Source organism: Bombus impatiens, unplaced genomic scaffold (assembly GCF_000188095.3).
Source record: "Bombus impatiens unplaced genomic scaffold, BIMP_2.2 scf_0548, whole genome shotgun sequence".
NCBI classification, from domain to species: Eukaryota; Metazoa; Arthropoda; class Insecta; order Hymenoptera; family Apidae; genus Bombus; species Bombus impatiens.
This window is the reverse complement of record NT_176967.1, coordinates 2,535,973-2,549,102: the sequence shown is the minus strand read 5'-3', so window position 1 is coordinate 2,549,102 and position 13,130 is coordinate 2,535,973.

Here is a 13,130-nt window from a genome sequence, read left to right as displayed (position 1 = left end):
TAACCGAAGAGAGCCCGGAGCGGATGGTGGAATCGATTAACCAAAGGGAGCGCCGGTAACGGAGTGAACGCAGCACGTGCTTGGAGAAAATGAAACTTGCTCTTGGCTGGATTTAGAATTTCAGGGAAATAGTTACTTTAGAGTACACGAGGTTAATATCTCTTAACGCATTCACTGAATTACGTCTTACGAGTCATTAGACCCAGGTTGGAATGCACTTTCACGATACGTTGCACGATACCGAGTTGCCTGATTATTTGACGCATAGATTCCGATACACGCGAAACATCTGGTAGAGCGTTCTACCACGTAGAAATGGCTTTTGCGTATGAACTATGAACGTGTCGAACTAGCTCATATTTTCTATTAAACGCATTTCGATACATGCTTTAGGAATTTATAATATCAAACGTTTATAGTTACAGCTGTGACTGAAATTTAATTAAAGCATGAATGAATGGAATATATGTTAGGAATGTAATATAACGATATTTAGTTAGAAGTGATATTAGGAACATCTAATTCCAAGAGAATTTACGAATTGTTGAGTTCAACGTTGCTTAAACTCAGAGTCTCGAAGAACGTTCCCTCTCGCTCAACAGAAACGAACTCGTGTCAATCTCAACCAGTTCGTCGATGGCCCATAAAGACGTGAATCGTATCAAAGGGACAGGAAAGATCGAAGGGAGCCAAAGGAACACCATTCGTGGTAGTTTATTTTACCGAAGTCGGTTAAAAATGTCGGTTAATTGGGTTTCACGAGCTGTCGTTTCATGGTAAACGACGTTAATTGCAAGTGGCATCCGTTTCTGGTCTGACTAGGAAAATCCAACGAAACTGTTTAGCTGTACAATGTCACGTTTCACGTTGGGAGAGGTTTATTGGTTTTCCCGGAGGCATTTTAATCGGCCCATCCGAGCGAAGTAGTCTTCGAGTTTTTGAAAGGGAGGTTTCTGAATCGAAAGAGAATGGGGGCGTTTCAACAGGTATACGCGATTGATCGAATGACAAAGGGCGATTACAGGTCGGATTTCTTAGCCGATAGAAGAATAGAGAAATTTGAAGCTGCAGATGGAAGTGAACACACGGGCGGACTTAATCTTGCGAGAAAATTAGAACGAACAAGTTTTTAGATGACTGGCGTATTGACTTAGGACCAGGCTGGCCATCTGGTTATTTAAACAAGGCAACGTGCAAGTTACATGGAAGCCAATTTGCGCGTCCAAACTTTTCAGTATATTTCAGCTCCTTGTTCTCCTAAAATTGAAAAAGTTACCAACTACAGCGTATACTAAACTATAGGCCAAATTAATCTCCACAATACGTTTTAATTAAAAATGTATTTCCTTTCTCGTGGCCCTTCCTCGATTAAACAAGAATTCCCACGCAACTATCCTTATACGGTTTCATACTACTTCGTGCTGTTACCAGCAAACTGGCGAATAGATACGAGGCGAATAGAAGAAGATAGAAAGAAACAGAAGCGAGTGGAAATGAATGGAAACGAATGGGAATATTACTCGATACGTAGCGTCGCTACAGGAGTCGCGGTGTTCGATAAAAGACACGATATTTTTTCCAGCGTGGAACACCGAAATATCCTGATAAAGGTGACCCAGCGCCGTGTCCACCCACGCGATCTCGTGCCACTCCTATGGAAACGATAAGCCGAAGGGCGAGTTATCAAAGACGTCTTTGCTATCAGCTAAAGATACCTTCGACCATTTTCGATCGATTGAAATTCAACCTTGCGCCCGTATTTTCCATCATCGAATTTCGTTCGATCAAAAGCATCTTTAATAAGCTTGTTGTACGCGAAGTACAGAGATTCTCGGTAGATACTATGACAGGAAGGTGGTTTTCTCGAGAATCTTCGGTTATCGGATGGCAAAGACAGTGAACGATGATTCTTTGTGCAAATCGGTCGAGGGTAAGTCGATTGAGAAAACGATAACCAACGAGAAGAGGAGTATAAACGTAAGACGTAAATCGTAACGTCGTATGAATCTTCGATACAGTAATATCCGAATTATTTTATTTCGCGCAAAAGACGACGTAATTTCCTCTGAAATGAGTTTAAGTCATAGAAGCAAATTATTTCTTTCTTCGAATTCGTATTTCGCGTCGATGCTACTTGACGATGCTACTTGTATTCGCAACGACATTTTCCATGTAACTCGTGCCTTCCGGGAGAAACGGCAACTTTAAGGGACCCAGGCGCGCGATTTGCATTATTTAAATCGCAAGACGGATATCCGGCCCAACTGGCGTGCTTCCCAGCGTGGCCATTTGTTTTCAGAGAGAGGAGTTGAAAACGTCGTTAAAATCGTCTCTGTTAAATAAAGCAAATCCTGACCGAAATAGGACGAGGACGAGGATACCGAAGACGTTCGTCAAACTTGACGATACCGCCTGTTCATCGATAAAACTAAGAAATCAATGTTGATCGAACTGTCGTCCCTTTCAACAACCAAAATACGCGACCCGAAGTCCATCTAATTTTAACGCGCGTATATCGAACAGATACGATCGCAACGTAGAAATTTCAGATTTCATTTCGGACCTATGGATGTTATAAATCGTTGGAAATAACAAGGCGAAGGAAACCTCGGTGAAACTCGATTTTCAGCAATATACAAATGCTGTTGTCGCCCTGCTGAAGTCCATCAATCTGGCGTGTTTGTGCCGTTTTCAGACTGAATATCCATTTAAAATGCAACGCAATAAAAGCTGTGCGCGCGGTAAACGACTTGGAGTGTTTAATCTTCGTTTGTCCCGCCATTTGCATCCGTCATGCCGCGATTAAGAACGATCGAAGAAGGTGATTACGTGGAATCGTTCAAAAGCACGTCACCGTAACGATCGTCACCGATGACGAGCGATATTAGCATCGATTTCGTTGATGATGCACGAGTAGGAGCTTCGTATTTGCAAAAAGTTTTCAATTGAACTTACTACTAGAGAGTTTTAGAAGTCGAGGCTTTTCGACTTTAATAGTTCCAACTCGAAACTCCGCTACTTTAAGTTTTCATCCTACTTTAGTCTCCTTAAATTTTCGTAATTAAAATATCTATTCATACTACTCAAAGTTCGAACTTTAGTATCTTCAGAATTTAAAAGGAGAATTTTCAAGGAAATGAGAGAATACTAAGAGTTTTTTCAAGAAGATACACTCAACTCCTCGAATTATCTGGAAAGAGGCGAGATTTTCATCCGATTACTCCTCGACATCGGACATGGCCGAATGAACTTTGAACTCGACGATCGAGCTTGTTCTAGCGGTTGAACGATGTCATGGGTTAAGCGCATCTCCGGCATCCTGTTTTTCATGAGTTCACACTTCCTATGGTACGTCGACACTGGCGAAACTTTCTTTCGAGATAAAGTTATCGCAGCGTCGACGTAGATACCTTCTATCTTAGCGGAACGAAGAAGTTTGTCGAAGATTATAGCACAACTTGGCTAGTCAATGTCGCGAGAAACGATTCTTTCTCGTTTAGGTTCTCCGGGTTATCCAAATTTCGAGCAATAAATCGTTGTTTCTGCTATTTTTATTTAACCGGTCGGAGTTTCAAGAAAAGTTATGACATTCGGTTTTAATTGCAGAATTTTTACAAGAGATCTGTAAAATACTGTAATGTTTTGGATTTAATGGTAAAATTTATGTGCATGAAGCAACTAATTGTACGAATAGTAAACGTAAACTTTACTGCTCGGATTATCATTCGTGAAATACTGTTTTGTTAGTGATATGTAAAATGCTCGCTCGATTTATCACGATGATTAATTGTAGCAGAGCGATCCTGCTACACCTCTGAAGATAATTTCAAAAGCGTTTATGAATTTGAAATTTTGTCATTACCATTTGTGGCAGTGTCTAATGAAACGATTAATCAAAAGAATCGACGATGCATTTCTCTTTTCAAATCGCAAGTTTGCAATATTTCCCATAAAACACTCTGTGCTACGAATTACTTCGAAACAAGCTCGACGATGTTCAATTATTGTCTTGGAATAACGGCCGCATCATTATCCTGCACGTGCTCGTGGGAGCGTTTACTTGCATTATTGCGTAAACAGATCGTAATAATTGCTGCGGATGACAGCAGACTGAACTGTCTGATTTATCTTGTCGAAATCGTTCTATTCGAGATATTTAGCCCGTGGAAAACCACCTCTCACTCTTTCCACTCGCATCCTAAATGTCCAATTTATTTCCTAAACAATTGCTAATTTCTAAATCATTGATTCTAATCTTTATACTTAATTCGTTTAAAAACTAACCACCGATCCGAATTAACAGCCAAACCACGATTCCATTGAAATTTCATTAAGAAATAAAACGAGTGAAACGATTTAACGTTCATCGGTTTGCGTGTATTGCAAACCGATAATTTTTCCACTCGTCGACTCTACCCCTGGTATTCTACTTAGCAACTTGGCCGACAAATTAATCACCGACTTCTAAATTGACAATTCTCTAAGAACTTCTGCCTGCGAACTCATTCGTTGCAGATCTACTAATCGCTTAATGCATCCTTCGAAGTGAAACTTCTGCATCGAATTATCAAATATTAGTTCGTTGGAAACCGAGAGTTAGATACCGTTTCGAAGAGCCGCGAATATATTTCAGCACGGTCCACGATGCATTAACAGACTGTCAGAGTCGAGAGAAAATCTCGCATGCGAAACAATTGGCTCGTTTCGAATTCGCCGCGTTTCTTCCTCCCGAATTCCCGCAGGAGTGTTCGCGATCCATCAAATCCAGGACCAAGCTCAGACTGCACCTGCCATGTCTCGTTAAAAAATATCATCGACGTTGCGTTTTCTTTGCACTGATAGTTTGCGTTTTTTCTGCCGCAAAAAAGAAGAAAAGAAAAACACTATTCTGTGGCAATTACGAACGCTTCACGTGCTACCGATTACTCGATGTGTTAAAATGTACATAAAATACATAAAGACGTAGGAAGATACGTAAAGATTCGTAATACGTCGAGTATACTCGTCGAGTATTTGCTAGACGAGAGGAATATCTGTTTGGGAACAAATTTATCATGCATTTGGCAAAGTTGATGAAAATATGGAATTTTTTGGATAAGCAACTAAGGAAATGCGAATTTCGTCAATACCTACTAATGACAAAATCCGCATTCCTTAGCTGCGAAACCATTGATCTACGCAAATTTTAAACGAGGTTGATACACCGGCGGAAATGCAGAACGAAATTTGACGGTTCGGATGGCTGGATTATAAAATACTGAAAATATCTTTATCTTTATTAGAAAGTAGAACACTCTGGCCTAGATCGAAGATATCGGAGTACTCGAAGACATAGAATAAAAATGAATTTATTAAGAAATGATATCGACGCGTTGGTCGAGGTTAAGGATGAAATTGGGAAACTTAAAGCAGCGGAAGACACGAAATTGGAGAAACTCGAAAACCAAAACATTTTCTACCGAAGTCTATTTTTAAATAAAAAGTTTCCGACCAAGAGATACAGATATTTCTCTGTAACAAATACCAATGAAAATATTGACAATGAGAAGGAAAATCTCGGTTTGTTTCCAATTGTACTGTGTTGCCTCTAGAATTATAGCTGCGCCGTTTTAAACAACGAAACACCGAATGATAAAGAAAGGAGGAAACGGTAAATCGACGGTGGACAAAAACGGCGTTGCTTGTTTCCAATTTACAGCCTCGTTTTTCCACGTCCAACGGAAAGAGGAAAAACCCAAAAGTCCCAACTATACGTTTCCCCTGTTCAATTGATTTAGTCAGTGAGGAGGATTTTGTATTTCACCTAGTGGTAACGAAAGAAAGAAACAGAACAAAACGACCGATTTTCGTAACCTATTTCCGCGTCTCACGTTACGATCTAATGACTGAACAATGAAACATTCTTTCGTTAATTCCCAAAAAGTCATTGGTATTGTAATTAAAGTTGATTTCGAACAATTTATTTTATCACATAACGAAAACAGAAAAAAGCAGAAACACGTGATAAAGGGCATAAAACGTGGAACAGTTTTTTGTCTGTAGAGATAAGCGGTATCAACTTCACATAAACGGACCTTTCAAACATGTTCGGTATATTCTGCACGAAGATACGCTTTTGTATGTTCTACCGAACGTGCCGGACGCCCGAAAATTGGTCAGCTTATCTATTACATCGATTTAAACGAGACGCTTGGATATATATTGTGACCTGAAACCTTCAACGGCTACAACTAAAATACCAAATTCTAACTATATGGAACTTAGGTCTTATCGCGATATGTCTTTCTATAATCGCAAAGATAGATGGATTTTTACCTGTGCGAATCCTTCGATACTGTCTCGCGATAATCTTTCAAGTATAACCATAACGACCTTCGTGATTCACCAGTAAAAGCTAACTATAACGGTAAAAATATCGTGCCTTGGCTTTCTAAAGTTGGCGAATATTAAAAACAAAATTCCTGCAATTTGTTCACCGCAATTTACATTTGTATGTAATTCTTGAAATTGTTTTAATCTCATTTTTATTCATTTTATATATCCACGTTTGTTTTTATTCAGACGCCCAACAAAGATTTCCTCGTACGAATTTACAAATGACGCGTTCCATCTCGAAACTAGTATCGAAGTCTGATCAATTTGCAGACTTGAAAAAAGAAACAAAGGACAAACAATTTCCATATCGATTCGCCAGTGAATCACGTGCAAAGGCAATATCGTTATTACTCTTGAATCTCGGTCCGATTTTTCCCAAATTTTTGTACACCGAAAGCCAACGTTCGCTCGCTACACAGACACCTAACGCGTATTGTGCAAATTTGAATTTTAAAGTCGAAAGATACGGGATGTGGAACGCGTGAACGTGAATATTGAAAATGTTTCAGAAACGGACGATGCTCTTTTGTCGGTCAAAAGAATTCGAAGCAAATGAAAATCGAGATGCAAGGAATGGGGAAAAAATCCATCAACGAAGAAAATGAGAAAGAAAGAAAAGATGTTTCCCTTTTATTCCCGAGACCAGCCATAGGATAGCCGCATGAAAACACACCAACGCGAGTACCATATTTCTCTCATCGTTCGACTCGCTTCGCGCGGTACGGAAACTGATTGGCGAAATTTTCGTGGTTTCGGTAACTATCGAGTTTTCTGGGAAACCTATCGATTCCATAGGAAGCCTATTGATTACGTGTGTCGATTAGAAGTTAGATTTCGACGCTGTATCGATGGCTACTCGTAGAAGGATTCAGACGTGATCCGATGATAAAAGATACTTTAGTCTTTTGTCGTAATCCTCACACATATTTGATTCACTTTAAATTGTTCCCTGATTCTTTATTATTTATAGATTGTATATTATATTTCACATCGAAGCAATATTCTCTCATAATCTGTATTTCTGTTTCTTCGTACGGTAAATGCTAATATACAGAGATAACGAAATATTGAAATAGAAACGATATAAATTAAGTTGTGCAAAGAAAAAGGGTAAGAAACGAAGTTTTACGGACGAGAACAAATATCCAGAATTCGGTATTGTTCGTAGAGAAAATCTTGCGATGATCCCGTTCGATTAAACTTCCTGAAAGAGGACTTGTTCCGGACGCGTGGAAAATCGAATTACGAACGAACGGAAAAACAGCCGATGGCAGCTCCTTTGCCATTTACTCTTTATTAGAGAATTACGGGAGCGAAAGAGGCGAACGCTTTTAAGCAAACTTCCGTGCGCTATGAATTGTTTTATATCGCGTGCACGTGCAAACGCCATGCCATAGAATTGGCAAACGAAGCGCAAATTCCATCGTTAAATGTTCTGGAACTCGTACTTCCACCGTGACTTGTTTCAAATTTGTCTGGTAGACAATAATCGTCAAAAAATACTTTCTGCAATTTACTAGGAATTGTCTCGCGAAAATCGAGGCTGAACGATAGTGTATCACTTACGCGTATCACTTACGATTAGTTCAACTTGTGTTTTGCCGAAGCTACGAGTATCGTAAGTTACAGACTAAACTCGTCGACCAATGAATTTCTGTTTTATGGCTCCGGGAATTAAGTTGCAACCTGTTTTAATCCGATAGTTTAGGCGAAGAGAAAACAGCAATTTAAAAATGTTCGCCTCGAACGGAATTCATTTCCAACAGTAATAACCTAACGAATACACGAAAAATCATAAACAACTAATTCTTCTCGTATACGAACCGGATATTATAAAAAATTTCGGAAGATCGATCTTTTATGCGGTGAAAATTCTTCCGCTGGAAAAAGCAAGAAACACAGATGTGCGTATGTAACTACGGAAGAGGAAGGTGGAGCAGCAGTCTGTGTTCGTAGCAGCCACATAAATAGAGCCACGCAATTTCCTGCGCGCTATAACGTGAATATGATTACTGGTCGCTTTATAAATTCTTCGTTGAAGAATACAGCTTTGATGAAAAAGAAGCTTTCTTTGGCTAAAGTACACGATGCTTGTAAAGACTCGCTCCTCTATGCGAACCCATTCACTTCCAACGATAAATTTCTCGCCTTAAGAAGATGGAGTAAAGATGATGAATAGCGAATGCGTAAAATTTTAAGAGCTTATAAAACTATATGGTGGCGAACAGCGAAGTTGAAGATCGATAATACCAGCGTTAGATGAATCTAGATACGGAAGTTCAAACGTGATGACGCGTTCAATTTTCACGAGAATTTTAATGGAATTGCACGATAGCTTGCGAGAACAAAGCAGGATTAAAACGACGAATATCATCCGGCAGCAGAGCTATCCGATTATTACAGTCGATTAGAATCTAAAGCCGCGTTAGGGCTGCTTACACGACTGATAGCACGATTAAATTTGTCGAAACTTGTGGGGTATGCGATTAGATTTACAACGTCCAAAGCGGAAACTGTATAATTATTCGTATAAAATTAACATAGAATTTTTTTGAAAAGTTCGTTGTTAATGATATGACGAATTGGTGAAAATTGTTATATATAAAAATAATAACCTGATTATCTGGTACCTTTAATGCTAATTAAAAATAGGAAATTTGTATATGTAAAACATGCTTGACATTTGTGGCAAAATTAAATCAAAAGCTCTTTAAGCAAAATTTGCATTCATAAGGACAGAGATTTTCGTGCGTAATAAATTCATTCCACGTCGATACCATAATTAATTTGCTAGCTGACCACAGTCTTGTCAGCTTAGGCTCGCTTAATTGAGTTAGTCGTTCATGAATTTATGAGGAATAGTTGTGGACCGGATAGAATCGCGCGGTATAATACATCTATACGTGTCTCAGTTTCCAACTGTGTATAGTTCTATACTGCGCTGCGTTGATTAATCACGAAATAAATGAATTACATTTACTGCGCTAATCAGATAGATAAAGCTACGTACGAGTCTATCTGACCTGACTGACGAGTTAGGTTCCTATTCTACTGCGTATTTCCCTCGTTCGACCTGATATGCTTATATTCTACTTGCTTAACTACATAGCGTTCCAGCAGTCTGACTAAGCATACCATGTTTCTCCTTATCATTAACATTTTAATTACGAATCACGAAGATAAATATTTCGAGTTTCGAGTTAAATATTTACTAAGGTTGAATAAATATTTCTCTCGCTTAGATGTTTCATCGTATCACGTTAATTTTGACGATTTACCATTAACATATTTGTATATACATACATTACAGGTGTAGCTTTAAGCGGAAAGTATCCACATAATCTCATAATTCAAGCTAAAATTAAAAATATGGTAGGTTCTACGCTCTTACGTGTATCTGTTATTTTTCAAAACTTCATTTCTCAACGAAACCCTAATGCTTCTATATTTTATCTGCTTCGTACTTCTTTACCACATACCATATTTCTTCTCGATTATTCTACAAGCAAATGCTTTGTTCCTAGTTTCGAAAACATCTCCGGATATTTAGAACGGGCACATTTCCTTTAAAGCAATCAGTAATTAGTTATCCCGTTTAATCGCCGATCGCTGTGATTTGCGTGTACAACTATCTATTTGTCATAGAGGCAAGCATTCGTGACGAGACGCTCGTTCGACCACGCCGATTTTACGCGCCGCCGCCAAAGCAAATTCCCCGAATCCAATACTTCCATTCGGTTGCTCTGTACGATTCAGCAGAATAACGCGCGGATAATGAAGCCTATGTTTTACCGCTACGATAATTAATTTCGACATAGCGGACCCGCTTCTTTGATCATGCCGATCCAATCGTGTATAATGTACAATGTCGTTTTCCAGTTTCTTTTAAATTCCTTTCGTTTTAGCCGTTTGAGTTTTCCCATCGCTAAAAAGAATCTTAAGCTGGAAGAAAATATGAATTTTATGGTACAATTTTCTTTGGAATACTAAAAGTCTGCTTGTTTGTTGAAAGGAGGGCGAGATAGAAATATACAAATTCGTAGAAGAACAAACTACGAATTAAAGAACGAAGAATTATGAAAACTGACAAAGAGAAAAGTAAAAAGAGAAACAATTGGTATACAAGCGAGTATCTACTCGCGTATATGTACTAACCGCGGCATTTTAGCTGGCGAACTTGACTAACCCCAAATCAGCGTCGTCCTTACATTTTTAAATTTTAAACAGTCTCTCGGATAACTACCTGCGAACTTGGCTGTGGAATTCCCACGTTAGCCAGCCGTCAGGATCTTCTAGAATGTCGTGGGCTATACCTACGGGGAAAACTAATCCGACAAGCTTGAAATATCGTCGGTATATAGTACATAGTCGTGATGAAATTGCGGTCAGGTTCTGTGTAATTGAATCCATGTTTTGCTAAACTTTCGGAATACCTTCGCGTTTATTCCTTTATAATACAGTAGCCTCGATAGATTATTTCCAAACGAATCTAGAAAGCTTTTCGTAAATGTATTCAGCGCTATCGATGATTACCTTTTAAAGGATATATGTGCCAGTATCTAAAAATGGCCGGAGAATGACAAAAATAGAGAATCAAAATTATTCTTTTTCTATCGTAGAACTTCCATATTAAGTTAGCCAAAAATACGAGACAAGAATTTTATAAAAAATTGAACAGTTTACAGTTTACGTCGAAATATTACGAACTATTCGATTCACGTGACTCTGTGTAGATTTGCGAATCGAGAAAGATTATGTGCGGAAATGGCGCAAACGTTAATCACGAAGTATCACAGGCAGATATCAAAGAATGATAATTGCTCGGCTCATAGTTGATGGTAACGAGCTTCCGCTCGAAAACCACGCGAGCACACCATTTCCAGGCACACAGGCCGATATTTTCGAAAGAACGGAATCGTTGGTTAATTAACCTGTCAGGATGCAAACCAGACGACACTCTCGAGTGCGTTCGTTTCGCCGGGAATTATTATGGCCCGTGTCACAGTTGGAGTGAGAATCTTAAATCGGCTCGTTTCCTTCATCGAAATCGAAATCGCGATCATCTTGAAAATCGTTATCAACGAAATACGTCGTCAAAATTGGCGTCTCGAAACGCCCGATTAAATTAAACCCCGGACCATGGAAGAAGGCAAACTTCGTTATCGGAATGTTTTATTTACGTTACGGCGTCGTGACGTCGAAATGAAATTTAAACACACCCGGGGATCTCAATCGTCAAATATCTCGCTTGATTACCGTTTCAGGAAGAAAACTCAAAAAAAGAAAAAAACGGGAATTTAACAAGTATCGTAGTTTAAATATTACGTTTCCCTATGGATGAAAAGTTTGATGTGAACTAGGAAGCGAAACGTAAGGAAATAATGTTAAAACAAACGGAACTCTGGAATATTTCACGATCGATTGGAGTGTTTGAAAACAAAATTGAAATTCGATGAAAAATTCCAATATTTAGTTTCAGCACGAAGCATTCGGCGAAAATAAATACGAATAAAAAAAAAAAAAAAGTGGAACGAGACAACACCGAACACATTTGTGAAACTGTTGTCTCACAGTAATTTTTTTAATTTGCACGTTAAAACACTAATGGAACAATTAATCGGGCGTGCTAGCGGTAAAGAGATTTGGCCCGCAATAAACGTAGCTAATCGAGTTTCTAGCTTTCCGTACTCGAACTTGTCTATTTCGTTATAACGACGTAATTACAGTGACTCATACTTATACCGGATGCGGGGGCACTTATACCACGCAATTTTCATATTAGCCTACGCTTTACCGGCGTAATCCTATTATCGAGCAACTACAACTCCCATACTTGCTACTGTGTGTTATTCCTACGCGCTCGTCCCTCGGAATATCGCATTACATCGCTGGAATCGACTAGGTCGCGAGCTTTGCGCTTCACACGTTGCGTAAATAACATTTCTATACAATGCGAAAAAGGAAATATTTTCGCTGTTACCGCTAAAAAGCATTAGAGGATAGATTGTTTCCATTAAAGTAGAACGCGGTTTAGGGCTTTTCAAGTGATGCACCAAACATCTCGTGGATCTGATTATGAATTTCATAGAAATAGATTGGTGATAGTTTAAATCATAAAGATAATTGAAACGAAAATTGGAAAATAAAAACCTTATTTTATGTAAAGTGAACATCTCACACTACGCATAACCTTATTTCTACGTAAGATGTCAACGAAGTATATACACAATACAGAAAAAGTTTCAAAAATAATATAAAACAAACATATATAGAGAGAGAAAGAGATAATTACCTTTTTCGTTTCATGGTAGATGAAGGAAAATTGTTCACTTGTCACATCACAAATTACACACAGTTGTAAGGAGACTTTTATTCAAACCAACATGGCGATCTTATGTTTTCGCGCGAGAAATTAAGAACAATTTGAATTCCTTCCTAGAAAGCCAATGATTGGTGGAAAAGTGTTCGCTGGCGCTACCGTACGGTAAAATATAGTATTAAATGCGCGAATTGTAGGTGTTAAAATCTGCGATATTTTAATGTTAAATTCCTTCATTAAATAAAAAAAAAGGTACGTTTCCTGCTTCTATGATGTTTGTCTAAGCCAGAAAAATATACGGGGTAAACTTTTCATATAAATTAACGCTTTAGCTTTAATTTTGCCATATTAATTTGTATTTGAAATACGCATTTCGAACAAGTGCCTATTCTATCGTCTCCCATCAATTTGAAATAAAATAGAAATGATAGGTGAT